We start from the raw sequence: 22,711 nt of genomic DNA, 5'->3' as shown, positions 1-22,711 counted from the left end.
TAAATGCCATCTTCAGCTTTTACGTGACGTGATGCAGATTCGACCAGTTTATAATAGTCATATTAGGATAAAGGTAACGCGAAACGCGTCGAATTTACCATGCTTTACCACAGTAACGGTATATTTCGGCTACTGCGTGCTAAAACCCGATAGGCTACGCGTGCTTTACCACAGTAACGGTATATTTTGGCTACTGCGTGCATTCACCCGATAGGCTACGCATCAAATTTACCATGCTTTACCACGGTAACAGTATATTTCGGCTACTGCGTGCTAAAACCCGATACGCGTAGAATTTACCATGCTTTACCACGGTAACAGTATACTCTCACCTCAGGCCCCCCCCTCCCAGAATGTTTTAGATGTCTTCATATATAAAACACCTCCCTTACGAAAATTAACCATGGTTTTATTGTGGTAAAAGTATAGTAACCATGTTTTTTTGGTGTATTGATTACTATGAGAAAACCATGGTTTTACTACAATAACCATGGTTAAACTATGGTTTTTAAAAACCATGGTAACTACAAAATAACCGTGGTTTTGACAACCATGGTTTTTAAAAACCATAGTTAAACGATGGTTCCCTTTCAGTCGGTCACTACGACGTCACGTCGTGACCGACGAATTGGGAACTCGCTTAGAGAGACCAATCTGCTTCGTACTCTACTAAAACGCCAATGAACTTGGCATTGAGATATTTGCATAATGCTGGCGCCGCCCCGCCAGGTGCGTATATAAGCCACAGGTGCAAATATGGAAATTAGCTTTTTCGCTTCGAAAGCCGGCATTATCTGCTACTGAGAAGCTACTCTCTGCTCTTCTGGGAACGGTTGCTGAAGTTGATTGACAAGCAGTACTGACACAGCGGACGCTCGCAGTATTCCACTGCTCTGCATCTTTTTTGTTTTGAGTTTAGTGTGTGCGTTGCCTCTCCCTGTGCGCATCATCAGCTGAGCACCTAAGAGTGATTTCCCTAAAGAGTGATACGTGAGAGCTCTGTGTTTTTTTAAAGACAGCCACTCTCTCGTATATTCGGAGATCAGCGTCCTTTTCAGGATAGCTTTTCCTCCGTGCGATCTTGGATGCGAGAAGTACAGGGATTCCAGTGACGGTCACGAGCGCTGTCTTCGTGCTTGGGCATCGAGCACTCCGAGGCTGCGTTCGTGGAGAGCTTTTGCTCTCTCTGTGAGAGCATAACCCTCTTGGATTGCGGAGACGACTGTCGTTTCTACGGGAACGGCGTCCGCGCCTTTGCAGTGCTGAACGCCGCCATGGTGCGGCTGTCAAGCCCTCGCAGGACGCTCTTCGCATCACTACGCTGAGTAGGACGGAGAATGCGTCCTTCACCTACCGGCCTTCTCATCCTCAGCCGGTTAAGGCTCCGGTGGAGACTGCAGAGTCGTGTTCTGCGATTTCTGCCGAATCCATTGGACCTCCTTCTGATCCCGTCACTTCTGCAGCATCAGAGGGGTGCCCATTTTTCTCTCCGAGGGGGAGTCGTCCTGGAGATGGCGGCCGTGCCCGCTCGAGCGGCGAAGACGGTAGAGTTGGAGGGGTTAATCCCTCTCCGCCCGAACCGTCCCGCCCACATGATTGGTACTTCGGTGCTGCCCGGGCCTCTACGGTCCTCACCTCCTGTGCCTGCCTTTCCCGACGGCACGAAGAGCTGACGTGATTTGCGGCCGTCTCGGCCGTTCAGCTTTCACCCCTCACCTCCCTCACCAACGGAGCCGCTATAAGGACGGGGATCCACCCAACCCTTCCCTCTCGTGTTTATATAGACAGTCGTCCGGTTACGACTGTCCCCATCATGCATGCGGAGACGAGGCTTCAGCCCTGCACGCAATAACGTTGCTGCAGTGACTTTAGAGATTTACAAGGGAGGCCGCGACCTTCAGTCGTGCGATGTCCACCACAGTGGTTCAAGATCGCCACTTTTGGCTGTGTCTGGCTTACATGACGGACGCAGACGAGAACAACTTCCTGAATGCTCCTGTCTCACAGACCGGCCTCTTCGGCGAGCCCGGGGAGTCGTACAGCTCCGCTGCGCAGACTGATGCGATCTCCTAGGTCATGCCCCGGCGGAAGAGAGCTGCCCTGGTCCACCAACGCCGGCTCCTCAGTCTGCCTCTCGCCGTCGGCGTCCTGCGGCGGCCACCTCCGTTCCCCTCCTCGGACCCCATCTCGGCAGCGCAGGGGAACCGGTCGTCAGCAGCTCGCCCCGCCCGCTTAGCCGCTTCCCGTGAAAATCGGGAGTTTAAGTGGCCAGAGACGGGCGACCCGGAGTGGCAGAGGATCACTCTTCAGGAGACAGTGATTCGCTCCTTCCCCCGGTAGAGGGTCGGGTGGAAAATCCTTGGTTTGCATATGTTCCACCGGCTGTCCAGCCGGTACCCACTTAACCACACATAAGAGTGCATTCCTCTTTCCTCTCCAGGTCTCCGGAGGATCGAGAGAGCCGTGAGTGTACACCTGCTCACCCTACCTCTCCTTTATCGCCAGCGGGTGTCCTGAGGAGTCCAAGCTCTCCACTGAGGAGACCGGACCACCAGCACCCTCATCGGAGTCTGCGCTCTCCGCAGAGGAGACCAGACGACCGTCACCCTCAGCGGGCTCAGGTCAGTGTCTCACACACACACATACTGTAGATGTTTATGCTGTCACAGCAGACGCACCGGCAGTCCTACCTGTCTCGCTTCGCTGCCCCACCGCGGGTACTTCGGTAGTGTCGTTAATTCTCCTCGTACGGTCCCTGGATGCTTCGCTTCAGTTCCCAGCCCGTCTCGTTGGGTTTTACGCACTATCCGCCTCGGTTACGAAATACAATTACCGGCATTCCCCCAAATTCTCGGACATTCGTTTCACTATAGTGAAAGCGTCCGATGCACATGTACTGCGTGCAAAAGTCGATGTCCTGCTGGCGAAGGACGTTTCGCGCCGGTCCCTCTTACCGAGTATGATGATAGGGTTTTTCCAGCCTTTATCTCATAGTACCCAAAATACGCGGTGGGTTACGACCGATTTATTTACGCACCGGCTCTACTAATGTGATCCTTTAGGATGATACGCCGAGGCTCGTATTTCAATATTCAGATCGGTTTGCAGCATAGACCTGTAGACGTGTACTTCATGTGTCCATCTCCCCTCGCCTTAGACCGTTTTTCGCTCTGCGTTCATGGAGTGGACATATTAATACTAAGTACACCATTTGAGCTGTCTCTCTCTCCCCGTGTCTCCATGAAAGTGCTAGTCACGGCATTAAAATCTCCGAGAGAGAGCGTTGTTCGCATTCTGCTTATGTTTACGTCAACTTATAATAGCTCGTTCTTGGCAGACGTGCGCGAACACAGAGATTTAATGCTTCAGCATCTCGCTCGTTAAGTCATCAGGTCAACTGGGAAAAGAGCAACTTTGCCCCGTGCAGAGGATCCTTTCTCAGTATGGAAATAGACTCGATCGACTAATTGGCGTGTTTTACAAGAGCGCGCAACCAGTCAGTTCTGACTTGCCTCGGTTTAATTCGAGGGAAGTACGCGGTCCCTCTGAAACAATTTCAGAGCTCCTGGACATATGGCAGCAGCTGCAGCTGTGACACTGCTCGAGCTGCTTCATATGAGACCGCCTCAGCATTGGTTTTACGATCGAGTCTCGAGGAGAGCGTGGCGCAATGGCATACACCGTGTAACCATTACACCTGCGTGTCATTTCTATTTTACCCCGTGGTCAGACCCAGCATTTCTGAAAGCAAGATATGAGTCGGGTCTCCTGGCATTCTGTAGCACATGCGATGCCCCCAGCACGGGATGAGCAGCCACGTATGACGGGCTTGCAGTCTCAGGTGTGCATAGCACCCCAACTGCCGCGAGCGGTGCGCTGTATATCTGGGACTTGTACGCTCCGCTATGGAGATGCGAGGGAAGGATGTATTAGCCGACACCGACAACATTGCGACTGTTGCGTTATCTACCGTTAAGGCGGTTTTTGCGCTCTCGTCACCTGTCGCATCTCGCTCGTCATCTCCTCCTTTGGAGTCAGAAGCATCTGAGGTCCCTTCGTGCCATTCACATTCCGGGTTCGCTCAATACAGCGGCAGACGCGCTTTCCCGAGCTGCGCGCCCCGGAGAATGGCGACTCCACCCCCAGCTGGTCCAGCTAATTTGGAAGAAGTTCGGTCGTGCGCAGATAGATCTATTTGCGTCACCGGACGATACCCACTGTCGCCTGTTTTATTCACTAACCGAGGGCAGCCTCGGCGTGGATGCGCTGACACACAGCTGGCCGCGGGGGATGCGCAAGACGGGCTTACGCGCTTAAATGAAACCCTTTTTCGTCACCTTCGCAACGCGAGGACCCCAGAGAATGCTTAACATTGTGCTTTTATATCTTCAACATAGGTTAGATGGTAGGCTGTCCCTCCGCCATTAAAGTTGATATCGCCGCTATTTCTGCTCATCACTCGCTTATTAACGGCAGATCAGTTGGCCAGCATGATTTGGTTATTAGATTTTAAGAGGCGCTCGCAGGCTAAACCCCTCGCGCCCTCCCTCTATTCCTCCTGAGACCTGTCCATGGTGCTGAAGCCCTACAGGTCCCCCGTTCGGTCCTTTGCAGTCTGCGAGTCTGAAGTTTTTATCAATGAAAACTCAGACCCTGCTAGCATTGGCCTCCGTGAAGAGAGTAAGGGATTTATATGCATTCTCTGTTGACGATTCGTGCCTTCAGTTTGGTCCTGCTGTCTCACTGAGACCCAGACCAGGCTACGTGCCCAAAGTTCCCACCACTCCCTTCAGAGATAAGGTGGTGAGCTTGCAAGCGCTGCCCCCCGGAGGAGGACAGACCCAACCATGGCTTTATTATGCCCCGTAGCGTTACGCATCTACGTGGATCGCACACAAAGCCTTAGGACCTCAGATCAGCTCTTTGTTTGTTATGGTGGTCAGCAGAGAGGGAAAGCTGTCACTAAGCAGAGGATGTCTCATTGGATAGTTGATACTATCGCCCTTGCTTATAATCTGCAGGGCATTCCTTGTCCATTTAATTTGAGAGCTCACTCTACTAGAAGTGTTGCCTCATTTTGGGCATTCGCTCGTGGTTCCTCGCTAACAGACATCTGCAGAGCTGCTGGTTGGGCGACACCTAATACGTTCATTAGATTTTACAGTGTTCGTGTCGAGCCTGTCTCCTCTCGTGTTCTTTCCTCGTTAGGGGAAGCACAGAGAACAGGCTCGCAGGTCGGCTTGCAGCCTCCGACTGCTGCTCCAAACTGAGCTCAGTATGGAAGGCCTTCGAGGCAAAAACGCGTAATAAATTGTTTTGCCTTCCTCCGCTGCCTTGGCAGCCTGATGTTGCGGAGCATCCGCTGCCAGCCTCTCACTAGCTGCATCCTCGCGAACCTGTGTTTGGCTCGGGCATCCACATTGCGTCCCACTGGGTTCCTTTGTGAGTATTTTTCCGTGGGGTTAATCCTACTAGCCCACGTTTCCCTCAGCAGAGCACTGCTTTGCTTACACAGCCACGGCTGTCATTTATACCTCAACTACGGTTGACTTTCGCCCACCAATAGCCCTTAACGGGGCGGTGGCTTCCGCAGCGTCCCTATACCGCTCAGATAGGGCGCTTCCCAGTCGCTGGCACTACTGTGGGGTTAAAGGAACATCTAGTGCCCGGCCTTCTGCCTTAAAACCTAATTTTCCTTATCCTTAAGTGGAACCGGAGGGCTTTACGCAGACACTGGAAGAGGTCAGCCCTCAGTGGCGTTTTGGTAGGGATTCCCAATTCGTCGGTCACGACGTGACGTCGTAGTGACCGACTGAAAGGGAACGTCTCGGTTACGTATGTAACCCTCGTTCCCTGAAGGAAGGGAACGGAGACGTCACGTCCCACCGCCACAGGGCTGCTCCCTGCTGTTTATCGGCCGGTCACACTTTCCGGCTTTCTCAGCGAAATGAAGCTAATTTCCATATTTGCACCTGTGGCTTATATACGCACCTGACGGGGCGGCGCCAGCATTATGCAAATATCTCAATGCCAAGTTCATTGGCGTTTTAGTAGAGTACGAAGCAGATTGGTCTCTCTAAGCGAGTTCCCAATTCGTCGGTCACGACGTGACGTCTCCGGTCCCTTCCTTCAGGGAATGAGGGTTACATACGTAACCGAGACGTTATTGTAGTTACTACAGTAACCATGTTTTTTTTAACTGTGGTAAAACCATGGTTAATTTTTGTAAGGGCTGATTCAGTTCATTAGCTTGTTAGTGTTACCACACTAACAAGCTAATGAACTGAATCAGCCCTTACAAAAATTAACCATGGTTTTACCACAGTTAAAAAAAAAAGTTTAATTGTTCCTTAAACAATTAAGGAACGTTTTAAACATTCTGGAACAAGACTGATGAGTGGAATCAGGTGTTTCATATAAGGAGACACCAAGTGGCTAAATCGTATGAAATCATACGAGCTGGCTCGTACGAAATCGTACGATTAGTTCATCGCATTTAACACAGCCCTGTGTCGCAGAGATTTCGTGCTAATTAATACGAATATATTAAATCGTACTATACCATACGATTTTGTTCAAAGCATTCAAGAAGCGTGACCCGTAGCCAGAAAAAAACCTCTGGGTGTGCATCTGAAAATCTGTGTGTGTCACAGGCAGGCAAGATAACCAGAAACGCTGGGGAATTCAGGTGCTTTAAATCGACTCATCTCGTTATAGATCAAGATAATTTATGAAGATCTTTAAACGAAGGATTGGAATATCAGATAGTTGACATGGTAAGCAAGTTAATATTTTTAATATAAATAAAAGGAAAAACGAAATAAAACGAATAGCATACATTATTGTTGTTGCGGTATCACGTGACAATCATGACCCGTCGCCATGGACACAAGGGGTCAGATAAAATATTTGTAACTTACGCGTGAAAGGGTTGATTTTAAATATATATATATATATATATATATATTCTAAGTAAACAGCAACAGCCCAAGTTTAGTAAAAAAAATTGAAACTATAAATAAATATTCTGCATCCATTTTAGGTGTGCCACTGTGGGTGGCTTCCGTACACCCGTGGCTGCCCCCTGCTGTGACCCAAATCTCATTCGCACATCATTGCGATATTTATCATCAATTTACAAACGTCATCACATCTCGGTGAGTATATCATAAAGTGTATGTTTGTTCAATTTTAAATTCATTATATGTGTTAATTCAGATCGGCTTCTAAATGTTCTCTGAATTGTATTGGTCATCTATATTACATTCTTTCTTTTTGTTCAAAATAAGTTCAAGACAACACATAATCAAGCAGTGGGTGATTAGCGCGTGATTAAAAGCTAGTCACGTTATGTTAGTCACCATTAACATAACGTGACAGATCCTCAATCATTTTATTTTATTCATATTTTTGGAATTAACTACCAGTGTACTTCTACTGTGGTATTTTGTGTTTATAGTACACAAATCGTACCATGTTTTTACCGCAGTTAGTCTACTTCTACTGTGGTATTTTGTATTACAGTAACAGAAAACCTTATGCTTTTACCACAGTAGTTCAGCCTTTTTATACATAGTTAAAAACAGTAACAACAACACCGTGCTTTTAATACATTTGATGTACAATTCAGAAATCTTCAGACATTCAGATCTTTCTTTTTGGTCAGTTTTATTCTATTGGCGTTTTATTTATTTATTTATCTTATGACAGATAGTCTTATGATAGTGGGCGGATCTTGGGGTTTGTTGTAAATAGTTATACACATACAATGTTTAGTAAATAAAGAATTAAAAAAAATCCAAAATTTGTAATTCACAATTTATTTTTGTCTTGCAGTTTCTTCACATACATCTCATACTCCTCCATCTACACGCTCCACAACATTTAAACTAGCTTCTCGGTGAACTACGGGTCTGTGCAATATATGCCGCTCCATCTGAAAGCAGCTGATGGCGTTTTACTTCTAATCACGGAACCGGCTTTACTGATGAAACACGCATGAGAATCACAGACGATTTTTTTGCACAGCCCACTCTCCTACGCACTCACACACACACTCACTCTCTCTCTCTCACTCTCCCCCTCTATCTGTTTGTCCCTCTTTCAATTTGTTTTGCCTATTTCTCTTTGCATTCTTTCTTTTCTTTAATATGGCATCTTCTGGGTTTGACCAGTTATGACAGGAAGCTGCAACTATTTCAAAGCATCTTGAAATGAAAGCTGACAATGCTGAACTTGAAGCAGCTACCAGGGAGGCTGAAGAAATTCTACAAATGTTCAATCCTCCACTGGTAAAGTTAATTACATTTCAGTTTTCTTCTTCATTTGGATATTTTTTTATTTACACTTAAGTTGCTTTAATAAATGTATATTTTTATCTGTTCATAGATTTCCAAGTCCTTACTTTCAATCACTTTTAGCATTTTATTTGAACATGTTTATTTCCAATTTTTTTTCAGCTGAAAAAGAAGACCAAACGAGCGATTTCCTGGACTCAACAGACACAGTGAACTTTGAACTGCATTTCAAAGGTAATATTGGTTATATAAAATATCTGTATATCCACATAAATGGACTCAGGTCCGTAATAGTGCCAATATAAATAATATAGTTTTATAAAATTGATTGTTGTCTGTTGTTACATCTGTAGCCAGCTCCTCAGCCGCAACACCGAGAACCAGAGTTGAGGTCAATGTACTGCTGAGTAAAGTGCAAGATCTGTTTAACCAAAAATATAGTAAGCATATGTTCAAACACTTTTTAAGTCTTGATAACCTAATATACCTTAATGTATCCATGCCATTATTATCAAATCAATAACTTATTTGTGTCCATTAACCATAAGATTATGACACATTACCAAAATGACTGTTTACAGCTGGTACACTGGCTATTAACAGGATGGGAGAGTCACAATTGTCCGACTGTGTTACAATGTGTAACATCTTCATGCATGTGTTTGCCCGTGTCTTTCAGAGGATGCCGGAGGTACTGGAAGGCTCCCCTGGTAAATCAAGGCATGACAGTTAAAGTTGCAGGACTGCCCAACAGCCTCAAAAAGCCATCCTATTATGTAAGGAAGCAGTTGGAGGGCATTTTGCAAGCTGCTGAGGAGATTTCATTTGAAATCAGTAAGTGAGATTAACAGTGGTTGTGTTTTTCCACCTGTGTTTCGGTTAACTAAACAATAATACGCACCTACATGTGAGTCTTTGTATAGTGCAGCACTGGGTGGGTTAAGTTTTGACCCATAATAAGTAAATATTGAATAGAACAAATGCTGGATTGTTGTTATGCAACCATGGGGTAAATAACCCAGCAGTTGGGTTAAAACAACCCAGCATTGGATCAATATTAACCCAGTAGTGTGTTCTGTCCAATATTTACCCAACATGCGTAAAAAAATAACCCAGACATTTTTAGAGTGTGGGCCACTATATTTCTCCATGTCTCCTCACCCCAACCAGTCGAGGCAAATGGCTGCCCATTCTGAACCATGGTTCTGCTCGAGGTTGCTGCATATTAAAAGGAAGTTGCCATTGCCCTCTCAGAAAAAAAGGTACAGTATAAAAGTTGTACCTTTTTGTCACTGGTACACTACCTTTTAAAAAGGTCCTAAACTGTACCATTTAGGTACAGATATGTACCTATGAGGTACCAGCATGTAGCTTGGCGGTACCAATGTATACCTTTTGGGTACAAAAGTGTACTTTTTGAAAAGGTACTGCCCCAATGTCAACTTTTGTATTTTCATGTACCTTTTTTCTGAGAGTTTGTAGCCTAATAATATAAAGAGTACAGTATGGTCTAGACCTACTCTGTTTGAAAAGTGCTGTGAGGTAACTTTGTTATGAATTGGCACTTAAAAAATTCAATGTAATTCAATTGAAACAGATTCAGGTTATAGATTCTGTATGTGTCTATGACAGTTTGTAAGGGATGTAACACTGTTTCTTAGTTGCAGTTTCCTCATTACAGTGGACACATTTTCTAAAAAGGCACCTCTCCAGAATATCCTATAGCTGTTTAGTTGAATTTGACTAGTGATTGTGATGGCCCTTGGCAACAGTTGAATTTTATCTATAAAACTATATTTCTTCATTAATACTGCTGTGTGATGCAGAAAGACCAGTTATTTGTTATGCTTCTAAGTGATTTTTCCCCCCTATACCTTAATTAGATGCAGCACAATGCAACTCCACTGACAAAGCAGAAGGAATGTCAGAGGCGATGGAAGAAGAATGTACGCTGAGTTGTTTTTATTTTATCTTTAAATAAATATACAGTATAACATTAAACTTAAGAAGCATAGTTTACTAAATATGTAATTGTGGTCATTACACTGTACATTTCACCACTATACACATTCACTAGTTCGCCTGCGCATTCAGGTCTTAATGATTAATGGTAAACAAACTTGGCTTGCTGTCCTCGAAGGGAGCTCTGTACCTGAGCTCTGAACCTTCAGAGAGAGCGAACCTGAGGCTGGGGCTCGAGCCACAAGTTCAACCCCCCGCAACGGAACTGCAAAGAGGAAGAAGGAGAGAGTGAAGGAGAGAGTGAAGGAGGAGATGGGGAGGAGGAGGGATGTCGGAAAAGAAAGCAGCTGGACAGGAAGGCCTAAAGGCTGCCTTATATACGCCCATGATGATGATGATGATTGACAGGCCTGAATGTTTAGGCTCCTCCCGAACCTACGTTTAGAACTGCATTTCACTAGTTCGCCTGCGCATTCAGGTCTTAATGATTAATGGTAAACAAACTTGGCTTGCTGTCCTCGAAGGGAGCTCTGTACCTGAGCTCTGAACCTTCAGAGAGAGCGAACCTGAGGCTGGGGCTCGAGCCACAAGTTCAACCCCCAAAAGAGTGTTTGATGGACAGCAAGTTGAGCAGGAGCCTGCGAGTAATTAAGGTCTGTAAGATTTATCCTCTCTCTCCCCCCCAAAAAATGGGTAGAATATCATCAAACCATTTCTTCTTCCTCTTACTGAATTACTACTGCGGTAGTAAGAGCGAAGATGAAATCACTGCTGCGGCAGTGAAAGAATTGTACAGAAAAAGATGTGCAAAGTTTCAGCTTAAGACTCCTGCGGGAGTCAATGGGAAGCGTGCGGCCTGGGGCTCCTGCGGGAGCAAGGCTGAATCACTACTGTGGTAGTGCGAGCGTTATGAAATCACTGCTGCGGCAGTGAGCAAAGTTATACAGAAAAAGCTGTGCGAAATTTTGGCTTAAGACTCCTGCGGGAGTTACTGGGAAGCGCACGGACTGGGGCTCCTGCGGGAGCAGGCTGAATCACTACTGCGGTAGTGCGAGCGTTATGAAATCACTGCTGTGGCTGTGAGCAAAGTTATACAGAAAAAGCTGTGCGAAATTTTTTGGCTTCAGACTCCTGCGGGAGTTACTGGGAAGCGAACGGACTGGGGCTCCTGCGGGAGCAAGGCTGAATCACTACTGCGGGAGTGCGAGCGTTATGAAATCACTGCTGCTGCAGTGAGCAAAGTTATACGGAAAAAAGTGTGCGAAATTTGGGCTGATTTTAGCTCTAGCTATAAACACTATATGCTACGCATCAGTTACGGGCTATGTATTGTAACTATGTATGCTTGTATGGTCCCTGTCAAATAAACAAATAATAACTCCTGCGGGAGTAGGAAATGCGCTGTCTGGGGCTTCGGAGCGAGCGGGATAAGATCACTACTAAGGCAGTGAGAAAAAAGGTTGCGACAACTGTTAAATAAGAGCGCGATCGGCTGGGATCAATACTGTGGTAGTATGAGCAGGACAAAATCACTGCTGAAATCAATGCGTATCGAGCGAAAGGTTGTTAGAGGCTGATTGTGGTTGATAATTAGCCAACATGTTAATTCGATTTTTGTTGACAAATAACTGCGCAAAAAACACACGAACATTGGAAACAATCGTGAACACGTTTTTTGGAGCAACAGACTATATTATTTATGATAAATTTCTATAGGGGGAAAAAACGCAAAATAAGAACATCTTGTGACTATTTTGTGGGCTTGTCTGCTTACTTTAGAGAACTGTGTTAAGAGGTTGGTATCCGGTGGGACCAGCGGGACCCAACTCGAACCTTGTGGGAGCATGCAGCTTACCTTTGCTGCGGGTGGGACTGGGCAGATAAAGAAAGCTAGTGGTCCCGGGGTTTCTCGTTGATATAAGTGTCAACAAATAAGAAAATTAAAACTGGAACGGAAGACTGAAATTTTTGTTTCATCGCCTCGCAATTGAAAAAGCGTGAATATGTATAAAAAATATATGAATGTTATAGAATATGCATCTGCGGCCGGTCAGTTTATGGGAAAAAGCAGGGTTTCTCGATTGTTATAATACGTAGACTACGCTGTGAGATCAAAGCCCAAAGACGTGATCCACTTAGCTTTGCAGCTAGCACGGCACCGTTTAATCCCAGATAGCACGGGTACGACTGTAAGATGTCTGATAAAGATCTGGAGAAGTGGAATACATTTGGTGTGTAAACACATCTTATAAAGGTCTTAGAAAGAGCTGCTTTACATACGTTATAAATCAAAAACATCTTTAATATGTCTATGACATCTTTTAGGAAAAGTCCCAGAGACGTATTGCAGATGAGCAAACAATCTAAATAATGTGACTTGCAGATGTAAACACAGACATCAAATAGACATCTTCGAGATGTATGTGTGCTATCAGGGATGCGTTTGAAATGACACCTTTGGACACCTAGACAGCACGGGTACGAATGAAAAAGCATTAGAAGGATCTGGAGCTCTGGGGAAAAAAAAAAATCTGGGTGAGTAAACATCTCATAACAACCTGGAATAAAATTTCCCGGCAGCCTGCCGCCCAATTGGCCTGCTGCCAGCCAGCCGCTTTGCTTTTATGAACCAAAGTCAAACTTTCCGAATTTGGCATTCAATAGAAAAATCGTTGATCAGTTTCATGAGCAGAGCATTCGCGTCGCGCACGCACCACATCTCTGCAGCGTGTATAGTGAGAATTTGAGAAGGGCGAGTCATGTATTGCAGATGTGCAATTTAATCATCAAAAATTACATCTTGCAGGTGAAAATGTAGCATAGACATCAAATAGACGTGTATGTGTGCTATCAGCAATGTAGAAGCACTCTTGTATGAAAAAATTATTACAAACGCAAGAGCAAACGGCAATTGTTCTCGTTTTGTGAACAATTGATCTTTAATCTGTGATCAATTCTCAAAAGTAAAGTTTAGCTAAACAAAACAAAAAATCCAAGAACGGAGCTAGAAGTTCATAAACTATATTTAAGACTGTTGATGACAGCGGAAAGTTCCCTCTCGCCCCTAACATTTTTTAAAATAAAGCTTATTGAAAACTGGCCGTGAGGACGAAGGCCAGGATCTGCTGCGGTAAAGAGAAATAAAAATTCTGACGAATTATAGTGAAGTAAGCAGCCGAATCATTGCTGTGGCAATGAAGTAAAATGAATTTAAGAGGCTGGAGGACATAAACAGGAATCACGGCTGGGTAGAGAAATATATATATATTTTACAGATTATCGTGAAAAGCAGCCGAAACATTGCTGCGGTAATTAAATAAAATTAATTTAAAAGTTGGGTGCTAGGACGAAAACAGAAATCGCTGCTGTGGTAGAGAAATGTAAACATTTTCTAACAAATTATTGTGAAAAAGCGGACGAAAACATTGCTGCTGCAATGAAGTAAAATTTATTTAAAAGCTGGGTGCGAAGACGAAAACAAGGATCATTGCTGCGGTAGAGAAATATAAAAATGTTCTCTGACAAATAATCGTGAAAGAAGCAGCCGAAATCATTGCTGCGGCAATGAAGTAAAATTCATTTAAAAGCTGGGTTTGAGGACGCCAACAGGAATCACTTCTTCGGGAGAGAAAATAAGAACATTGTGACAGATTTTCGTGAAAAACCAGCCGAAAAAATAAATAAATGCTGCGGCCATGAAGTAAAATTAATTTAGAAACTGGGTGTGAGGACGAAAACAGGAGTCACTGCTGCGGTAGAGAAATATAAAAAATGGTCTTTGACAAATGATCGTAAAAGAAGCAGCCAAAATCATTGCTGCGGCAATGAAGTAAAAATAATTTAATCAGCTGGGTGTGATGAAGAAAACCTGGATCACTGATGTGGTAGGAAAAAAGTTATTTTCTCTGACAATTATCAAGGGAGAAGCAGCCGAAATAATTGCTGCGGCAATGAAGTAAAATAAATTTAAAGCTGGGTGTTAGGATGGAGGCTGGATCACTACTGTGGAAGAAAAATTGTAAATTTACTCTGACGAATTATTGTGAAAGAAGTGGCCGAATTCATTGCTGAAGCAATGAAGTAAAATTATTTTAAAAGCTGGGTGAGGGGACGAAACCGGGATCACAACTGCAAATAGAAAAAATTGACAATTTTCTCTGACAAAGTATCGTGAGAGGACGAAATTACTGAGGTGGAGAAATATCAAGTTTAACTGGGGCTGGTGAATAATCGGAGTCCGAGAACACTGCTGCGGCAGTGAGAAATGGATTTTAACTGGCGCTATTGCGGTTGGTCAGATAACTGCTGTGGCCTTGAGATTGAAAATGAAATCAAGTGCGGGAGCGGTGTTTGTGGTTGCTGCTGCGGCTGAGGGAATGAACTTTAGGTGAGACAGGTGGAAATTATTCAATGGTAAAGGCTAATTATGTGCGCTTCTAGTAGAAACCGGCGTTTAGGGATGAAGTCCTGCAGTTGGTTACGAGGTGAGTTAATACAGACAAATCTTCTTTAGTCCATAAAGTCTATAAAGTTTATTGGCATAACTCCGTGGCGTGATATTTAATGACCTGATATCAATTTAATGGTGCGGCGATGAGAGACAATACCGAAGAACAATTTCAAATTGCGAAGCGTGTTTAAATGTTTTAATAAACACTGAGGTTTGGCTGTTGGACAAATTGTGAATAGCAATGAGACCGGGGTTAGGTCGCCTGTTAATTAAGCACTAAGCATCAACCGAACCGCGTTTTTTGAGATGTTCTAATCAATTGTGAATAATATTTAAAGCAATGAAGAAGCAATATCTTTATTGAATAAACATTATATGCTTATTAGGTTGATGAAAGTGGACTAGCTTACCGTGATAGTGCGAGCGGCGGTTCTGTAACGGAGAGAAAATTGATAATAATAGGATAAATGTGAACTGAGATCCCTACTGCGGTAGAGATAAAGCGACAGAAAGATCAGCTTTAAATAATACTTAACCGGACTCGTGGCGAGCCCGTGTGAGCAGGCAAGCCTGCAACAAATCTCTTTGATTGATCCATGCAATACAATGCTATTTAATGTATATGCGTTTTTACTATGAAGTATAGAAACTTGCCATTTAAAACACGAGATAGGCTATCTTATATTTATATAAAATGTACCCTGGATGAGGAAATAACTACAATCCGATTTCTGCATTGCTTGAAAAGTAAAAACGTAAATGAAATGAAAGTTTAATAAAGACTTATTTATGAGATTGTTATTTTGTTCATGTTCTTATATGTGTCAAGTTTTGTGTTACAACAATAGGGTTGTTCCGAGTCCGACAGACGACTTTTTCTATCCTTAGCTTTGTGTTGGGTTTTTTTTGAATTCAATTGCTCAATGCTGTCGGTTCAAAGAAAAGTGCAACAGTTAGCGCGTCATGCCTTTCGCCTGAGACGTGTGCGCGAAAAGCGGAGGCTCGTTGTAGACCATTGCGTGGGCATCCTTGCCCGTCCGCGGAGACTGTCATATCATGTATGCATGCGGGGCCAGTGGAATGCAGTGTTGCCTTGGATGGAAGAACGCGGGAGCGTGTAGCGAATTCTTCTACAGAGCTGTGAGAAAAAATAAACTATCGAGAAGAACGAAAAAACGAGCAGTTTGATTGAATTGACAATAAGGTAGGTTTCACTACGATTAACTCTGGATTATAAAGCTCCGATGATTGTTAGCTTTGATGTAAAATGAATTAATAAACGTGAAAACAAGTGCAACACAGTCCTGTGGGCCGCCATTGTTGTTTTGGTCGATCGCGCATGCGTAGACGGAATTAACAGAAGCGCATGATGTCACGTCGCCATTGTCAAACAGCGTTTGCAATCGAGCATGCGGTTGTCGTGTAAAAGAACATCCGAAATGCAAAAATATTGAGCACAGCCCCTGACATCAACTACGGCGGTAGTGAGCGGGTACTAAAAAAGCTGCTGCATTGGTATTTAAAAATATATTTCCCAAGTTAGTAGGAGCCTGGAGCTCGTTGTGTAGACGTGATTCCGGAAACGGGCGGGGCCAAAATCCGGAAAAGAAAGCAGCTGGACAGGAAGGCCTAAAGGCTGCCTTATATACGCCCATGATGATGATGATGATTGACAGGCCTGAATGTTTAGGCTCCTCCCGAACCTACGTTTAGAACTGCATTTATTAAAACAATAATCAAATCAAAAGATGAAATCTGTGTGTGATAGTTTAATATCTTCAAATCAACAGTCACAGCAGATGTTGCCCAGAAATTTTAGAGGCCATGTGTGAAAATTGTATTTCTTTTCATTGTAATACATTTTGAATGGTATTGCTTAAGTTCAAGCTTAATTAAGGGTACTCTTCTGAAAAGTTTTCCATTGACATTGGACACAAAGAGAAAAGCTCACTTTTAAATATACAATACTTATTAAGGTGACATTTAACATCTTTTATAGAGCATTTTGCAAGTTGTAAACAACACTGGTCCATAAGCACTTCTTGTATCAGTTTTTTAACACAGCATAAACGTTGGGATAAGATACAACCAAAAGGACATATAAAACTTAATCAAAAAGTTAAAGAAACATTTTTAAGATGTTTTCTTTATGTGTGAAATAAAGAAAACAGTTACAAACTGAAACATGAAGGGTTTCTGGACCAGTGTTGTTTACATCTTGCAAAATGGTCTATATGGTTGGTATTCTGATAATTTTACACTTTGAATTGGCTGTTGATATTTATATGCAAACAATGAGTGGTACTGTATCTGTATTTAACCTACAATTTACTAATTAACTATTGACAGTATAAATGTTGACACATTGCATTATGAATATGTAATTTAGATTCAAACGTTATATTAAGAAAGTTGTTATTATGTTTTATGTTCTTTAGGTACAGAGCTGGAAGAACAGTCCTCAGAAACAGCCACTACTGTAGCTATCGTGATGACTGCAGGTGAAGGTATCTTTTCAAATTGTGGTCATTTTTATGTCCCATTGTGAATAATAAGCTCTTCCTCATAGTAGACCAGGCCAAGTAGACCTGGTTTGGAGGCAGCAACATGAATAAAAACAGTTAGTTTCAACAGATTACAATACTTTAACAAGAACAGATATTGGAACAGAACCATAGACCAAAACATTTAAAAAGGGAAACAATCCACTACACAGTGGCACATTGTGACAAATCAGCCTCCAAATCTTTCATTTAGGATCTAACAGTATTAAACTAGATTCACTTTGTAAGTCTTTCAAGGGGCAGTTTCCAGGCAGAACGTGCAGAATACATAAACAGAGTTCCCTTTCAATACGGTTCACTTCGCATTGCGTCAGTTTGCTGACGCTATGGGGGAAACTCCTGTTTACTCCGTGGTTGAAGCCTATTGGTTAACGTCTGTAGAAAATACAGACCAATGACGTTTGAGCCCGCGCGGGGCGTGGCACGGCACACGTCCAAGCCGGGGAAATACGTCAAGAGCTCATTACTTTTCTCTTTCAGCTCGAACCTTCTCGCTGCTCTGAAGAAGAAGCCCTTACCATCATCCCGCCAACGGCAGGCGCCGTTCTTTCCTGAGGTTCACCAAGAGCTCATCAAATCCTGGCGTGCTCCCCACTCCACCCGAGCTCAGAGCGCCGTCTCCCACGTCCTCTCCGTAGTGGACAGCGCCGACGAACACGGCTACACAAAGATGCCGCCGCTCGAGGAAACTGTCGCCGCCCATCTCTGCCCGTCTTCAGCCGGCGGATGGAGAGCAAAGATGAACCATCCATCAAAGCCCTGCCGTCTGACATCAACCCTGGCGTCAAAATCTTACGCCGCCGACGGCCACGCTGCATCCGCTCTCCATACGATGGCGTTGCTGCAGGTATACCAGGCAAAACTCCTCCGTGACATGGACGAGGCAGGCCCGGACCCGTCGACCTTTAAAGACCTGCACAGCGCGACTGATTTGGCCCTTCGCGCTACTAAAGTCGCCACTCAGGCTGTAGGAAGAGCCATGGCCAGCCTGGTTGTTCTGGAGAGACATCTGTGGCTGAACTTGACGGAGATCAAAGATACGGATCGGGTTGCCCTTCTTGACTCGCCCGTGTTGCCGTCGGGGCTCTTCGGCTCTGCTGTGGGGAGGTTCACCCAGCGCTTTACTGAGGCACAGAAATCGTCGCAGGCTATGCGGAATTTCCTACCAAAACGATCTGCCTCAGCGTCTGAGACCGGCCGCCCAAAACCGCCGCCAGTTCCGCGCCCTAAGTCAGCACCAGCTCAACCCCAGCAGAGAGCTGAACCGGAGGTCAAGTGCCAGTGTCCTGCACGACCGGCTGGCCTGCCTCGACGCCGCGGTCCCCGTCCCCGGATCACGCTGGACCCGACGCCGGCACCGCCTCCTGAAGAGAGTCTGAGGAGGAAAAGAGGCTCTGGTCCCGCTTCGGCCGGCCCGCCCTCGAAAGTTCTGCGTGTTTCAGTCCCCTCGGGTGCTGGACACACCCTCGCTGTAACAGCGAAAAACAAATTTTTACCTTTTCACAAAAAGGGCAAATTTCCTCCTCTGTACACACACACAAACACACACGGCTTAACGTCCATAAGCATATCGACGCTCGCTGTCAAACTTCACGTTTGGCAATCCACCCCCGGTATGCTGGATTCTAAACGTAATCCAACATGGTTATTCAATTCGCTCGGAGACCACCCCGGTTTCGTGGCGTTCTCTACACCACTGTCCCAGACGATCGCATGCAGATCCTCAGGGAAGAGGTGCGTTCTTTATTGCTAAAGGACGCGATAGAGACGGTCCCGGCGGATCAAAGCGAATCAGGCTTTTACAGTCGTTATTTTCTCGTTCCAAAGAAAGACGGCGGCCTCAGACCGATATTGGATCTACGCGTTTTGAATCGCGCTCTTGCCAAACGGCCTTTCAAAATGCTTACTGCCAGACGAATCATGACGTTAATTCAACCGGGCGATTGGTTCATATCAGTGGATCTGAAAGACGCTTACTTTCACATTCCGATAGCACCACGTCACAGGCCGTTTCTAAGATTCGCGTTCGACGGGACAGCATACCAGTACAAAGTTCTGCCCTTCGGATTATCTCTGGCACCACTCACATTTACCAAATGTGCGGATGCGGCTCTCGACCCTCTCAGACAGAGCGGCATCTGCATATTGAATTACCTCGACGATTGGCTTATTCTAGCCCAGTCAGAGAGGGAAATTATTGCGCACAAGACCGTTGTACTCCAGCATTTGGAGAATTTAGGGTTCAAAATCAACCTCCAGAAGAGTTTGCTCACCCCCACGCAGCGAATCGCGTTCTTAGGCATGACGCTCGACTCGTTAAAGATGCGGGCATGGCTTACAGAGGAACGCGCTCTCACGGTCAGACACGAAGCGGCATCGTTCAAAGCGGGTTCACATCTCCCTCTCAAACAATTCCAAAAAATGCTGGGTCTGATGGCAGCAGCATCCCCACTAATACCGTTGGGAATGCTGTTCATGAGACCGCTTCAGTTTTGGTTGAAAGCGAAAGTTCCGCCCCGTGCTTGGTTGTCGGGCCGCTTATTAATCAAAATCACGTACAGCTGCATGAAAGCGCTTTCGATATGGACATCCCCTCACCTTTTCCTCTCGGGCACGGAGCTCGGCTCCGTGAGCAGGAGGAAAGTGGTGACTACGGATGCGTCTGCGACAGGTTGGGGCGCTCACTGCGACGGCGAACCCGCCTTCGGTGCGTGGAACAACCAGTTGTCTCAGCTACATATCAACCACCTCGAGATGTGGGTGGTTATCTTAGTGCTACGCCACTTTCGACCGAAACTCCAACATCAACACGTTCTAGTGTGGTCGGACAGTATGACGGTGGTCTCTTTCATAAACCACCAAGGAGGGCTAAGATCTCGCTCCCTATCCAGGCTGGCGAACCGGCTTTTATTATGGGCTCACGCGAACGTACGTTCGTTAAAAGCGACTCACGTACTGGGTGTAGCCAATACGGGTGCAGAAATTCTCTCGCGCAGCGGTCCGCCACCGGGAGAATGGAGGCTGCATCCTCAGACGGTCGAGAAAATATGGACCGTCTTCGGCCGAGCGGAGATCGATCTGTTTGCATCCGACGAGAACGCGCATTGCCCGATCTTCCTCTCGAGACACCACGATGCCTTGTCGCAAACATGGCCGGCGTGTCTTCTATATGCTTTTCCTCCGGTGGCTCTGTTACCACAGGTCCTTCAGAGGATAAGAGAGACGAAATGCGCGATAATTCTGATCGCCCCGTTTTGGCACAATCAACCGTGGCTCCTCGACCTATGGCAGCTGAAAACATCAGCACCATGGCCAGTACCGCTGAGGAAAGACCTCCTATCTCAGGCGAGAGGGACGATATGGCATCCACAGCCGGAGCTATGGAATCTACACGTTTGGTCTCTGAACGGCAACTGTCACGCCTTTCAGGACGAGTGTTAAATACTCTAACTGAAGCTAGGGCCCCATCTACCAGGCGCCTTTACGCTCAAAAGTGGTCTATGTTTTCTGACTGGTGCACGGCGAAAAACTTAAACCCAAACACCTGTGAAGTGGAGCATATTCTCTCCTTTCTACAGGAAATGCTGGACAGCGGTCGCGTGCCCTCGACGCTTAAAGTATATGTGGCAGCGATAACGGCGAATCACGCCCTTATCGCCGGTCACACCGTGGGAAAACATGATCTCATCATTAAATTCCTCCGAGGCGCTCGCAGACTAAACCCACCGCGACCTAACACGGTCCCGTCTTGGGATCTGTCCATGGTTCTGAAAGCGTTGCGCGGTCCCCTTTCGAGCCCCTCGAGCAGGTTGACCTGCGCGCTCTCTCGTTTAAAACCGCTCTTCTCCTGGCGTTGGCATCGGTTAAACGAGTGGGCGATTTACACGCGTTTTCAATTGACCCGTCGTGTCTGGAATTCGGTCCATATGATAGCAAAGTGATCCTTAGACCGAGAGCAGGATACATTCCTAAAGTTTTGACCACGCCATTTAGAGTTCAGGTGGTTTCACTTCTCGCCCTCCCGCCGGCGGACGGTGAACAAACCCCGACCACGCTCTGCCCCGTCAGAGGGTTAAGAATATACACGGACCGTTCTGCCTCATACCGCAAGTCAGATCAGCTGTTCGTAAGCTTCACGCAACATTCTTTGGGTATGCCGCTCACTAAACAGAGGCTATCTAAATGGATTGTCGAAGCCATTGCTTTGGCTTACGCCTCCATGAATGAACATTGTCCAGTTGGGTTAAAAGCTCACTCCACGAGGGTTATGGCTTCATCTTGGGCTTGGTCTACGGGGATTTCTATCTTTGACATTTGGCCGGCTGGTCCTCGCTGTCTAGGGGTGTGCCGGTTTCAGAATTGGTGATGACGGTTATGACGTGAGTCAAATGTGACGGTTCATAACATAACCGTCTGTGGGGGCGTTTTGCTCGTTTAAATGCTTGTGGATTGACGCGAAAGTGTAATTTTACCATAAAATCATGAATGTGATGCCAGGTGTTTTAAACAGTAATAACTTTAAACAATTTAACAGAAAGCAATGAAATATTTAAAAAAAACACACTGTTGACAGAAGACTGCGCTGTCACTCTCTGCTCAGCATAAATGAATCCTCTCTCATCTATTTTGATAATCTTCAGAGAAACAGATTTAATTGTGTCTATATCTGTCATTACATGGACCAGAATGTGGATTAAAAAGCGTCTTGAAGAGGTTTTGCTCATAAATGCATTTAAAGTAAAGTAATATGAACTTGAGATTTTTATACTGTTATTAAACTGCACAGTATGCGCTGCAAACGCAGCCGACAATGGCCTCGCGCGACAAACGCTCTCCACATACAGTACGCAGTGTTCAGGGCTCACGCTTGCGAAGTAAACGCCGTTTGAATAAACAAGACACTGATTAGCTACTTGCTCTACGTTTATTTAAAATTAACAGCAAGACAAGCAGTGAATGTGCTTTCAGGAGAGTTAGTAGATTAGCATGGGAGGATTTGTACTTGAAAAGCGGAGTGTACTGACGCCTTTCCGCGGTTAAAACAACATTCCTTCTTATGGTCATTCATGTTTATTTGATGCTATAAATTAACTAGAAGGAAGAGATGATTTGAAAGGTGAGACTTTGTTTAATATGTTTAATCTCAAGAGTAACCGAAAAGTAACCTGGTCTGTCCTGTATGTCAGCGCGTTGTCAGTATCTGCTCCGCTCTGTATTTTTCACTGCGTGAGAACACGGTGGTGCGTATAACACAGACTGTTAACAATTGTTTTTAATTAGTATTTAAACATTCTTTATGATAAACCGGTTTTGCCGGTTATACAGTTCTAATGACGGTGTTCAACTATAACCGTCGGTCTCACGGTTATATAATGACCGTCACAGCCCTACCGCTGTCTACGTTTGTCAGATTTTATAGCCTGGATGTCCCTGCCTTA

At 45.3% G+C, this 22,711-nt stretch overlaps 1 protein-coding gene and 1 long non-coding RNA gene across 2 annotated transcripts in view; one reads left to right on the top strand and one right to left on the bottom strand.

The window, feature by feature from the left end:
• ddhd1b (DDHD domain containing 1b) overlaps positions 1-22,711 on the bottom strand; it is a 336,751-nt gene that overhangs the window by 22,136 nt on the left and 291,904 nt on the right. The window lies entirely within an intron of this gene.
• Positions 8,037-10,235, top strand: LOC141283068 (uncharacterized). Its single transcript, XR_012338060.1, has 5 exons — positions 8,037-8,291; positions 8,460-8,531; positions 8,651-8,737; positions 8,977-9,131; positions 10,181-10,235. It is a non-coding gene; the product is annotated as an uncharacterized lncRNA (long non-coding RNA).

This window comes from Paramisgurnus dabryanus, chromosome 12 (genome assembly GCF_030506205.2).
Source record: "Paramisgurnus dabryanus chromosome 12, PD_genome_1.1, whole genome shotgun sequence".
Lineage (NCBI taxonomy): Eukaryota > Metazoa > Chordata > Actinopteri > Cypriniformes > Cobitidae > Paramisgurnus > Paramisgurnus dabryanus.
Note: the sequence above shows the minus strand (reverse complement) of the source record. Positions and strands in the feature narration are given on the sequence as shown.